The 10,863-nt window shown below is 38.7% G+C and overlaps 1 pseudogene across 1 annotated transcript; it reads right to left on the bottom strand.

Annotated features, from left to right (window-relative positions):
• Positions 1–8,752: 8,752 nt before the first annotated feature.
• On the bottom strand, positions 8,753–9,480 carry LOC307184591 (small ribosomal subunit protein eS12-like; annotated as a pseudogene). The gene has a single exon. The product of its transcript is annotated as a small ribosomal subunit protein eS12-like (transcript).
• Positions 9,481–10,863: the final 1,383 nt, after the last annotated feature.

The following is a 10,863-nucleotide window of genomic DNA, read 5'->3' as shown; positions in this document are numbered from 1 at the left end:
TTAGAATAATAGTTTACGAATAAAGTCAGCTCTGCTCCCTCCAAAACCAGAGACTAAGGTCCCATGCTGGAAATGCAGGCTGCCATCTTTAAGACCATCATCAAGCCTGGGAGAGGTATGCAACAAGGGCAAATAAAAGGCTGCCAAGCTTTCCTACCATTTTTAAGTTGCCTTTTTCCTGATTCAGCCTTTGTTTGGTTGGTATAAACCTTTGACTATTTTCCAGAATGCTGACAAAGTTGATTCTAATAGCATTTGCTTTCTTATTCAATGTTTCCATGGAGGCCTGAGCCCTTGGATCTACCTACTCCACCATTTTTGCTAATGTCACTCAGTTTAATGCCTTTGAGATGTACCTAAGCTCTTGTGTATATCAATAGCTTATTCCTTTTTATTGCTGAGTAGTATTTCAGGATATGGATCTACCATGGTTTGTTTACCCACTCACCTATGATAGGACATTTGGATTGCTTCCATTTGGGGCTATAATAAATGAAGTTGCTATGAACTATCATGTACAGCTTTGTGTGGACCTAAGTTTTCATTTAGATGGGATGAATGCCCAGGATTATGTATGCTGAGTGACATAGTAAGTGTATGCTTACTTTTTTAAGGAACTGCCTATTTTCCAGAGTGACTATACCATTTCATAGTCCTATCAGTAATGTCTGAGAAGTACACTTTTTCCACATCCTAACCAGTATTTGGTATTGTTACTATTTTTCATTTTAGTTATTCTAATGGGTGTGTACCGGTATCTCATTGTGGTCTTAATTTGCTTTTCCCTAATAGTTAATGATGTTAAACACACACACACACACACACACACACACACTGGAATATTATTCAGCCATGAGAAAAAAAGGAAATCTTGCCATTTGTGACAGTATGGGTGAAACTTGAGTGCATTGTGCTAAGTAAAATAAGTCAGACGGAAAAAGACAAACCCTTATGGCTCTTACATGTGGAAACTAAGAAAACCAAACTCACAGAAATAGATAGTTGTATGGTGGCTGCCAGAGGCCAAGGGTGGGAAAAATGAGGAGATGTTCATCAAAGGGTATAAATCTCCAGTTATAAGATGAATAGTTCTGGAGATTCCAAGGTACCACATGGTAACAATAGTTAACAGTACTGTATTATATAATTGCAGATGGCTGAGAAAGAAGGTCTTAAATGTTCTTACCATAAATAAGGAATGGTAATTATGTGAGGTAATGGAGATAATAACTAACCTTACTGTGGTAATCATTTTGAATATATGTGTATCAAATTATCATGATGTACATCTTAAACTTATACATGTCAATTATATCTCAATAAAGCTGGAATGAATGAATAAATAAATACATAAAATAACACAGGTTTCTGAGCCTCAAAAAAAACTGTAATGGGATAAGCAAATATATTTAATTAAAAAGACAAGTTGAATTGGAAAGCATATCTCTAAATACATTATATAATTATATGTTATTATATTTATTTATTTATTTTTTGTGGTACGCGGGCCTCTCACTGTTGTGGCCTCTCCCGTTGCGGAGCACAGGCTCCGGACGCGCAGGCTCAGCGGCCATGGCTCACGGGCCCAGCCGCTCCGCGGCATGTGGGATCTTTCCAGACCGGGGCACGAACCCGTGTCTCCTGCATCGGCAGGCGGACTCTCAACCACTGCGCCACCAGGGAAGCCCTTTGTATTATTATAGAGACATCTAAAGTATGGTGATTCTGAAAGCTTTGAAAGTAAAAGAATTAGAAGTTTGGTCATTTTGATTATAATTAACCAAAATCACAGCATTATCTGTATACAGACAGAACCAGTTTAGAAAGATTACTAAAAGGATAAAAGATCTACGTTAAAACTTATGCTTAGGAAAATATACAAGGAAAATGAACCAAAAGGCCAGTTGAAACCTGGGAAAAGTTATTTCCACCGCATATGATAGATGAAGGGTAAGATGTCCTTAACATTGTTAAAAGAAGACTAGAACCCAATAGAAAAAAATTTTTCAAGCAGATCATAGAAAGGGAAATATAAATGGATCTGAATACTTGAGAAGATGCTCAACCTCATTCATTATGTAGCAAGTATAAATCACCACACGGAGAGGCCCTTAGGCTATGTGGAGAGGAAGAGAAGCTCAGCTGAACCCAGTCTTCCAGTTGTCATTTTGAACCTCTAGAAAATACCAGCCACCAGCTGAACAGCAAGTGACCCCAGACAACACCATATGGAAAAGAAGAATAATCCAGCCAAGGCTTTCCCAAATTCCTGACCCACATATTCAAGCACAAATTAAATGATTGTTGAATCTTAAGCCACTCAGATTTAGGGTGATTTGTTATACAGAAATAAGTAAACAGAAATTGGTCCCCAGAAGTGCTACTATAACAAAAAACTAAAACATGTGGCAATGACTTTAGGAACCAGCAGCAGGCAGAAGAAGCTGGAAGAGCTTTGAGGACACGATTGATGGAAGGAGAAGGGCACTGAGGCAGTGTCAGCAAAGAGTGGAAGGAAGGGGAAAGAGATACGAAATTCTAGAGTATCTGCCTCTCCAACTTTTCAGTCTGATATATCTTTTTCCCAGTTACAGCTGCCCAAGTAACTGGAAACTGTGTCTTGTCCACCATTCTCTTGACCCCACCTGAGAAACGTACAATCTAGCTTGTTTTGTGTGCAGATGGGATAGCCTACGCTTCAGAGAGGTTTGGCTTCTTTGCCTTTTGTTGGCTACTATTGGTTTGATCAAAAACAGCCACATAACCTGTCAGTGTTAATTCTTAATCCTCATTCCTCATGCTTCCATAGAGACAGAAATGATTTGTACACTACTGACCAGGAGGAGCCGGGTTGACTCTTCTCTGTCCCTCTTCATCCCTTCCCATGGAGGAGGAGACACTTGATGGGATGCTAAGTTCAAGAAAAGAATTCAAGTTCAAGAAAAGAATTCTTTCTGTTGAAAGAATTCAACAGTTGCTCCAGATTCTCTCCTCCATGTCTTTCTGCCTGGAAAGACTGCTGTGTGGTAAGCTTAGCTGGGAAGGCTATGCTGTGAGAGGGGAGACCTGCTGCTGTATCTCTCATCTCTCATTTGGTTCTAAACTATGGTGGAGACAAGGAGGATATTTACACCCCATTCCCCCAAAATTCAAAACTTCTAAGATGTTTACCTGTATCTTAGTTACAGGAAACTACTCGCTTACTTGACTCTATATCTACTCAATTGCATTCTAGAGCAGAGGTTTTTAATCATATAAGCTTAGAGGATCTTTGTGCACCATGAAAATATATGCATAATCTTGTCTTCATTTGTATTTTTTCTAGGAGAGTGTCAGTAGACTGCTCTCATCAGATTGTCCAAGAGGTCCATAACCTAACTCTGGTTAAGAACTAATGCTCTTGAAATATCCTGCTGAGCTCCTATTTCCTATTCCCACACCCTCACCCCACCCCATGCACCTAGTTCTTAATTGCAGAAGTAAAGGATCCTTTCCTCTTTCAGAGTATTCTCTGACAGGTGTCTGCTTTCAAGGATCTTAATTTTGCAATATCAGTGTATCCCAAATTTAGGAAAATAGGAAGATCGTCTTCACCAAAGCTAAATATGGAAATGAAATTTGACAGTCTACAAGCCTCGGGAACAGATGTGTTTCAAAATTCACACTTTTTCAAACTTTAGAGAAGATGGTGCATATATTCTATGTTACCCAATGCCACCAACAAGGCCTGGAACAGTATTCCATGACCAAACACATAAGTATTTCTGCAACAAAACATGAATATTCACACCAAGTGGGAGAGAGACTGTAAATAGTGTCACCTCTATTCAGTCAGGTTTTTGCTATAAAATAAGTTACGAAATACTTCTTTTTCAGTGACTTGGTGGGAGCATGTGGTTAAAGAATTGTGAACCTATAACTAAATACCATCACTGCCTTCCTTTAATCTCCCCTTGTCCAAGACTAAATAATTCTAGTTTCTTAAATATTTCTTTGAAAGTCTGTTTGTCATCATCTTAATTATCCCCATAGCTGTCCTGTTTCAGCATAATCTGGCAAACAACAGAACTGAGAACACTGTATGTTATTATGCAGTAGGGTTTAAAGGGAAGATTACTTTTGACTTCCTAGGACTGTGATGATACCTGAAAATATTCAACTTCATATAGCCTCAGAGACAACACAATTTGCTCTGCATCACTCTTCCTAAACTTGATTATTAATCCCTGATCTAAACTCCAGTCTCCAAACATCTGCAAAAGTAATCTTCTTACAGCCCCTGGAAATAGGCCCAGTGATCCTTTTATCCTACAACAAAATGAGCTGTCCAAAAACGGAACAGGCTGTCTTAGAGTATAATGAGTTCCCTTTTATTAGAGGTTTTTAGGTGGAAGCTAGACAATGTAGTGAATGTGCTCATAATACTGAACAAATAACAATGAAAGAAGTTCATTTAATCCCTATGTGATTGCACATTTCATCTTGTAAAGCCACGGATACAGAGTTCATAACTAAGCCTTGTTCCACATGCTCAAATTTATTAACTCACACTTGGGCAACTAAAGCTATGATCTCAATTGTTTTCTTGGCCACTGGGAGAATGAGTATTCTATTTGGACTCATAGGGTTCTCATGTCACAGGACTGCTCTTCCCTAGAAGAGGCAGACAACTAGAATCCGTTTCAATTCAAATCAGTTAATGAGTATTTATTGTTAACTTGCTTGATCTCTAATAAACAGCATAGAGTCTGTTGAGGAGAAATTTATGTGTATATATAATACCTGGAGAACCACACTAAGGACAACATAAGCATCTGTGAAATAATATGGTGAATTCCTTAGGCAAGAATACAGAGAAAATTTAAATTAAGAGTTAAGGCACTCAGATTGAGGAGTCTGAGTCTTGCTACGGACTGGGCCATCTCAGGGCAAAAGAGAAAACTAGATGGCATTTGTAAACAGGGGACCAACCTACTTTTCAACCTTTCTTCCACTGAGTATTCTTGGGTCTTCAGTCCAAAATTCTCACTGGATCTCGTTTTCTTCAAAACTTGATATCAGGAAAAATTCTGATCAGATTATTTTTTTATTTGTATCAGATTCTATTGAGGGTTCAATAGCATTTCGCACAGTGCTAGACCCCTTAATAAACCCTAAATAAATTGTAGCAATTATTATAAATAAAGCATTGTATTTCTAAGGGTATTATCAAGAGATAAAAAGTTGTAATACAATAAAAAAGAGCTTAAATGATGTATTATTATATGATATTAAAAAGTTGCAAAAAGACATATGTAATATATTAACTTTGAAACACACAGAAAATTGCTATAAGCTCAGATATATGTGGTGAAAAATATATAACCGTATATGGGAAATCTACTCTCCCACATAACAATAGTGACTTTTCTCTGGGAAAGAAGGACGTGGAACTGTGCCTATAATATTATCTTTAAAAATTCAAACAAGGTATATACATTCTCTTCATAAACATTTGGCAACACATTGTGTGGGTTGGGGATGACAAGAGAAAATGGCCAAAGATAACAAAGTCCTTTGACTAGATTCCATTAGACAATCAATAATTCTTAAACATCATCTATATTCAAGTCCATAGTGGTGCTATGGTTGCTCCAACATGAACATGACAGAATCCTTGCCCCTGAGATGTTTGTGTTCTTACTCAGACACAGAAAACAACCAGGAATGATGTACAGTCCTTCGGAAATTGATGACCCCTCAATATGAACAACATCTAACATGTTGTAGTAACCAGAAATGCTTGCTTTATCAAAATTGGGCACTGTTTCAGGCCACATTTCCAAATATACTTCTGCCTACGTGCAGTCCAGTACAGTGAAATAAAATCAGGGTTTTCAGATGAGTATTCTGCGTTTAAGTCTTGGCCCTCATGCTAGCCAGGCCATAGAAAAGTCTTTTTACTTCTTTAAGGCCTCAGTTTGTTCATCTGTAAGTTAGGGATCAGTAGTAATACCTGTATTACAGTTATTGTGGTTATTAAATATAGTAATTTTTTTCTAAAAGAAGTTCTTGATTGTATATAAATTGCTATACAAAAAAATTTTAGCACCAAGTAAGTACCCAGCACCATACTAAGTACTAATAATTCAGAGATAAATAAAATATGGACTTTGTCCTTAAGAAACTTATAGGCTGTTTTGAGAAATACTGATAATTAACTGTAAAACAAGGTATGATAAATGGTAACAACTTGTTATGAAGATCCAAAAGAGGGAGAGATTAATTAGGAAAGTAGGCAGATGAATGAGTCATAAAGATAACAAAAGATGTTCCATATGAACTGTAAAGAATGACTAGAAATGTGTTGAATCAGCTTAAGGCAAGCTCATCATGAACTAAAGTTAGGAGATGGGCCAAAGCACCTGGAGAATAGTGAGATGGCCTTGTGTCTAGAGTAGGGGGTACATGATAACAAAAAGTGGGAGACAAGTTCTCAGAATGAGGTTGTGCCTGATTTTAAAAGATATTGATGTGAAAAGAGTCAGGACCATGTTTGTTGGCCATGTGGGGCCATCAGAGCTTTTTGAGCAAGAGAGAAAATAATACCACCTTGGTTTTAGGAAAATTAATTTTTTGAAGACAGTATAAATGACAAATTGAAAAACCCAAATTGGGTATATTAGTAAGGATTATTTTTTGGCTGTAACCTGGATGAGGGATGATGTGACACTGGACAGAGCAAGAGATTGGGGCAGGGTTGTTTCAAGAGAATGGACGAATTGGAGAGCTATCTCAGAGGAAAATGAGATACACTTCATAACTGATTGTATATAGAAAGTGAAAGAAGTCAAAGATGACTCGAGGCTTCCACCAGGGGAACTGTGTGGATAGTAGTGCCATTAACCAAGACAATGCCCAGACAGAGAGATGTGTTTTGGAAAACGGAAAGGAATGAGTTCAGTTTGGGGTAAGTTGAGTTTGACAAGCCAGCAGGATATCCAGATGGAAATGCCCAGAAGGCTGGGCACAGATGCAAAGTGAACAATTTACTTTGCCATTCTTTCCTCCACTGCAAAATGGATGGGATATTGCTTGCCACTTCTCTCCAAGGACCGTGGAGAGGATTAATGAGGCAGTGTTCACATTTATTCCACACCGAGGATCAGTGAGAGCTTGGCAAAATATTACGTTGAGTCCCATTATGTTAACTTGGAAACAAAGCAGCTTTGATATGAAAGCCATTGAAGGAGGAGAATGCAAACTACAAGGCAACCTTGTAGAATATAATTGTACTTCAGGCAGCCAGTCCAAGTACTGCCTGATGTGCGTGAGCACTAACCTGTTTCCAGCTGAAGGCAAAGAAAGTGAAGCAGCCTTCCTATTGTCTGCATTTTCTTTTTGAATTCCTTCCCAAAGTCACCAGGACTCAGCCCAGATGTGAGCTCAGGAATTAGTTAAATAGAAACCTTACAACACTTTCTAGTGAAACTCATCTCACAATTTCTCCCATCATCAATAACACTGATTTCTGAAGCAAGCTACTGTTAGCTGCCTCTGTCCTATATAAAAGTAACTTTGTTTTATAAATAAGTTCCACAAATAAGTGATATATGATATTTGTCTTTCTCTGTCTGATTTACTTCACTTAGTATGATCTCTAGGTCCATCAATGTTGTTTGTGAATGGCATTATTTCATTCTCTTTTATGGCTGAGTAATGTTAGAAAAAAAATTTTATGGTTACCAAAGGGGCAAAAGGGGTTTTGGATTAAGAGATACACACTACTACACATAAAATAGATTAAAAAAACAAGGACTTACTGTATAGCACAGGGAACTATATTCAATATCTCGCAATAACCTAAATTTAATGGAAAAGAATCTGAAAAAGAATATATATTCTTTACACCTGAAACTAACACAACATTGTAAATCAATTATACTTCAATAAAAAAAATTGAAAAAGAAAAAGTAACTTTGTGTTGGCTCATATGCCAGTGATTAACTGGCAACACTGAGGTCACCAGGTAACATATGCTTGAGACCACTGCCAAGCCAGCAACTCATACCTGACATGTTCCTTCTAAAATGTGGACTCAGGCAGAGAATTATGCCTATTCATAAAATGGAACCTTCCAGAATATTTCAAAACCTTTTAATTTACAAATTTTATTTCCTCTTCCTATACTTCAGAGAGGGCAGAGAAACAAAACACAGAATGAAAGATATATGATACAATAGAAAGAACATGTTTTTTGAGGGTTCTGACAGAACTGATTTCCAATTTGCCATTTACTGTGTCCCCTTGGTTCTGGTCTTTCTGGGCCTCAATGTCCTTAGTTGTAAACTGCAGTGTCATAAGGATTGAATTCTTGCCACTTGTTATCTCTGCGACCTAGTGCAGATTACTGAGACTCTTTCTGCTTCAGTTTTCTCTTCCATCAAATGAGGATAATGTTACCTGCCATAGTTTATGTAAGAGTTGGATGAAATAAAATTAGTCTTTAGCTTTGGTTCTGACGCATAGTTATTTCTAAATAAATGGCAGCTGTTATACTGGTGGCAGTGGTACTTCTGCTGCTGATGTGCTAATATGAAGCAGATGGCTCGTTAAAGGTCCTCAATAAATGTAAATTTAACTATGGAGTGTGAGTAGGGATATCACTATAAGTAGCTCCCATGTGATTCAGGTTACAATATACATCAGTGGTCATTTTATTTAATTTTAATTTTTTTTTTTTGAGGAACAAGAGCCCAGTGTTTTTATTTGATCATTTCTTGCATTTGAAGTACTCCTCGATGGCATCCTTGGCCTAAGCCTCTTTGCCACAGCCCTTAACCACCACACAACAGCAACCAACCGCTTTACGGGTTTTCCCTCTCTGTCAGTTTTACAGAGGCCTACCCATCCCTCTAGTTTCTTGTTGTCATCAACCTTAATCAGGTTGATTTGGTGCTCAGCACAAAGGGCCTCCACCAACTTGACATACATAGGCTCATCACAGTTGGATGCAAGCACGCAGAGATGGGCTTGACGCTTGTCTAAGGCTTTGGCAGCTTCGCATATTCCACGTGCTAGGCCATCGTGGATGAGGTTGGTCTTCAGCACCTCTTGCAGAGCAGGATTAACGTCCATTACACCTCCAGCAGCAGTGCCTTCCTCGGCCCTGGCGGTGGGTTATGGGTGGAGCCGAATCTTAAGTGCACCCGAGCCTCAGTCTCTGCGCGACTCCGTGGCGTTAGCGGTCATTTTAAATAGGAATAGAAATCACCAAAGGACAGCCTTGGGTGGATAAAAGTATATTACCTGCTTTGCCTTGGCTTTCAATGAGGAAACCTAATAAGTTGGATATTTTTTTAAATACTAAAATAAAATAAAATAAAACTTTGGAATTAAAAAAATAGTTATGGTAGAGCCAATTTCTTCATCTTCAGTGGTGGTTTCCCAGCTGCTCATAGTGAGGGTCTTCAAAGCAGGCCCAAGGAGCCTCTCTTGGCCTCATCCTAAGAAAACCTCTGTATATGAGATGTAAATGATGTTGGGGATATCCTGAGTAGCTGAGAAAATCAGCAGAGATGACAAGACAAAAACAGATGCCTCCCAACTTCAATTCCAGTGGTTTCAGGAACAGGTGGAGACATCTATGAAAGGCAGAAACACTTTCTTTTGCAACAATTTTCCTCTCTTTATTAGAAAAATAGGTGGTTTCTTGTCTAGTATTGTATTTGTTGCCATGTTGGCACTTTAGAATAGCTAAACCTTATATTCCTTAAAAACAAGGTCATTTAAGAAAGATTTAGGAAGTAGGCAAAGATTGCCTCTTTCCTTCCTTTCCTGAAGTTCAGGTTGTTGGAACTAGAACTAACCCTCCCTTTTCATCCAAACCTAAGTCCACTACTAATCAGGAGCAGATTTACTAGCTGTTTCTTCTAAAGACTGCTGTTTCTGCACATACCTAATTTTAGAGGATTCTCAAACATCCCCTGCCATTGCCTTCCTCACCCTATCATCCTGTGCCTCAGAAAAGATCCAGTAATCTGTATGTCCTCAGGAAATAGGAATTTATTGTGTTTCATCCCCCAGAAGTACCTACTATATTTCCTGGAAAAAAGAATAATTGGTCTTAATGATGTCAATTCTGCTTAATCTTTTATTACATTTCATTAGAATTTGGAAGAGGTAGTTCACATCTCTCTTCCACTGCACCCCTCCCTGCAACCCTTCTAAAGACAGAATTTTAAGCAGGATGGCATCTAGGGAAGAAGGGAAGAAATATACAGTAGAATAAGTCTTTCTCACCACCACTTTAAGCCCCACCATGGGCACCATGATTTATTCCATCTCTTTATAAGACCTGTGTTTGTTATACGAAAACAAAAACTAAGCACTTCCTTGGTGGTCCAGTGGTTAAGAATCTGCCTTGCAATGCAGGGGACATGGGTTCGAACTCTGGTCAGGGACCTAGGATCCCACATGCCGCAGGGCAACTAAGCCTGTGTGCCTCAACTACTGAACCCACACACTCTAGAGCCCATGTGCCACAACTAGAGAGAAGCCCACTCACCACAATGAAAGATCCCATAGGCCGCAACTAATACCTGATGCAGCCAGATAGATAGAATTGATTTTTTTAATACTTTTTAAAAATAAATTTATTTATTTATTTCTGTATTTATTTTTGGCTTCGTTGGGTCTTCGTTGTTGCGTGCAGGCTTTCTCTAGTTGCGGTGAGCAAGGGCTACTCTTCATTGCGGTGTGCAGGCTTCTCATTGTGGTGGCTTCTCTTGTTGCGGAGCATGGGGTCTAGGCACACAGGCTTCAGTAGTTGTGGCATGCGGGCTTCAGTAGTTGTGGCTTGTGGGCTGTACAGCGCAGGCTCAG

This window comes from Stenella coeruleoalba, assembly GCF_951394435.1.
Source record: "Stenella coeruleoalba genome assembly, chromosome: 3".
NCBI lineage: Eukaryota > Metazoa > Chordata > Mammalia > Artiodactyla > Delphinidae > Stenella > Stenella coeruleoalba.
Note: the sequence above shows the minus strand (reverse complement) of the source record. Positions and strands in the feature narration are given on the sequence as shown.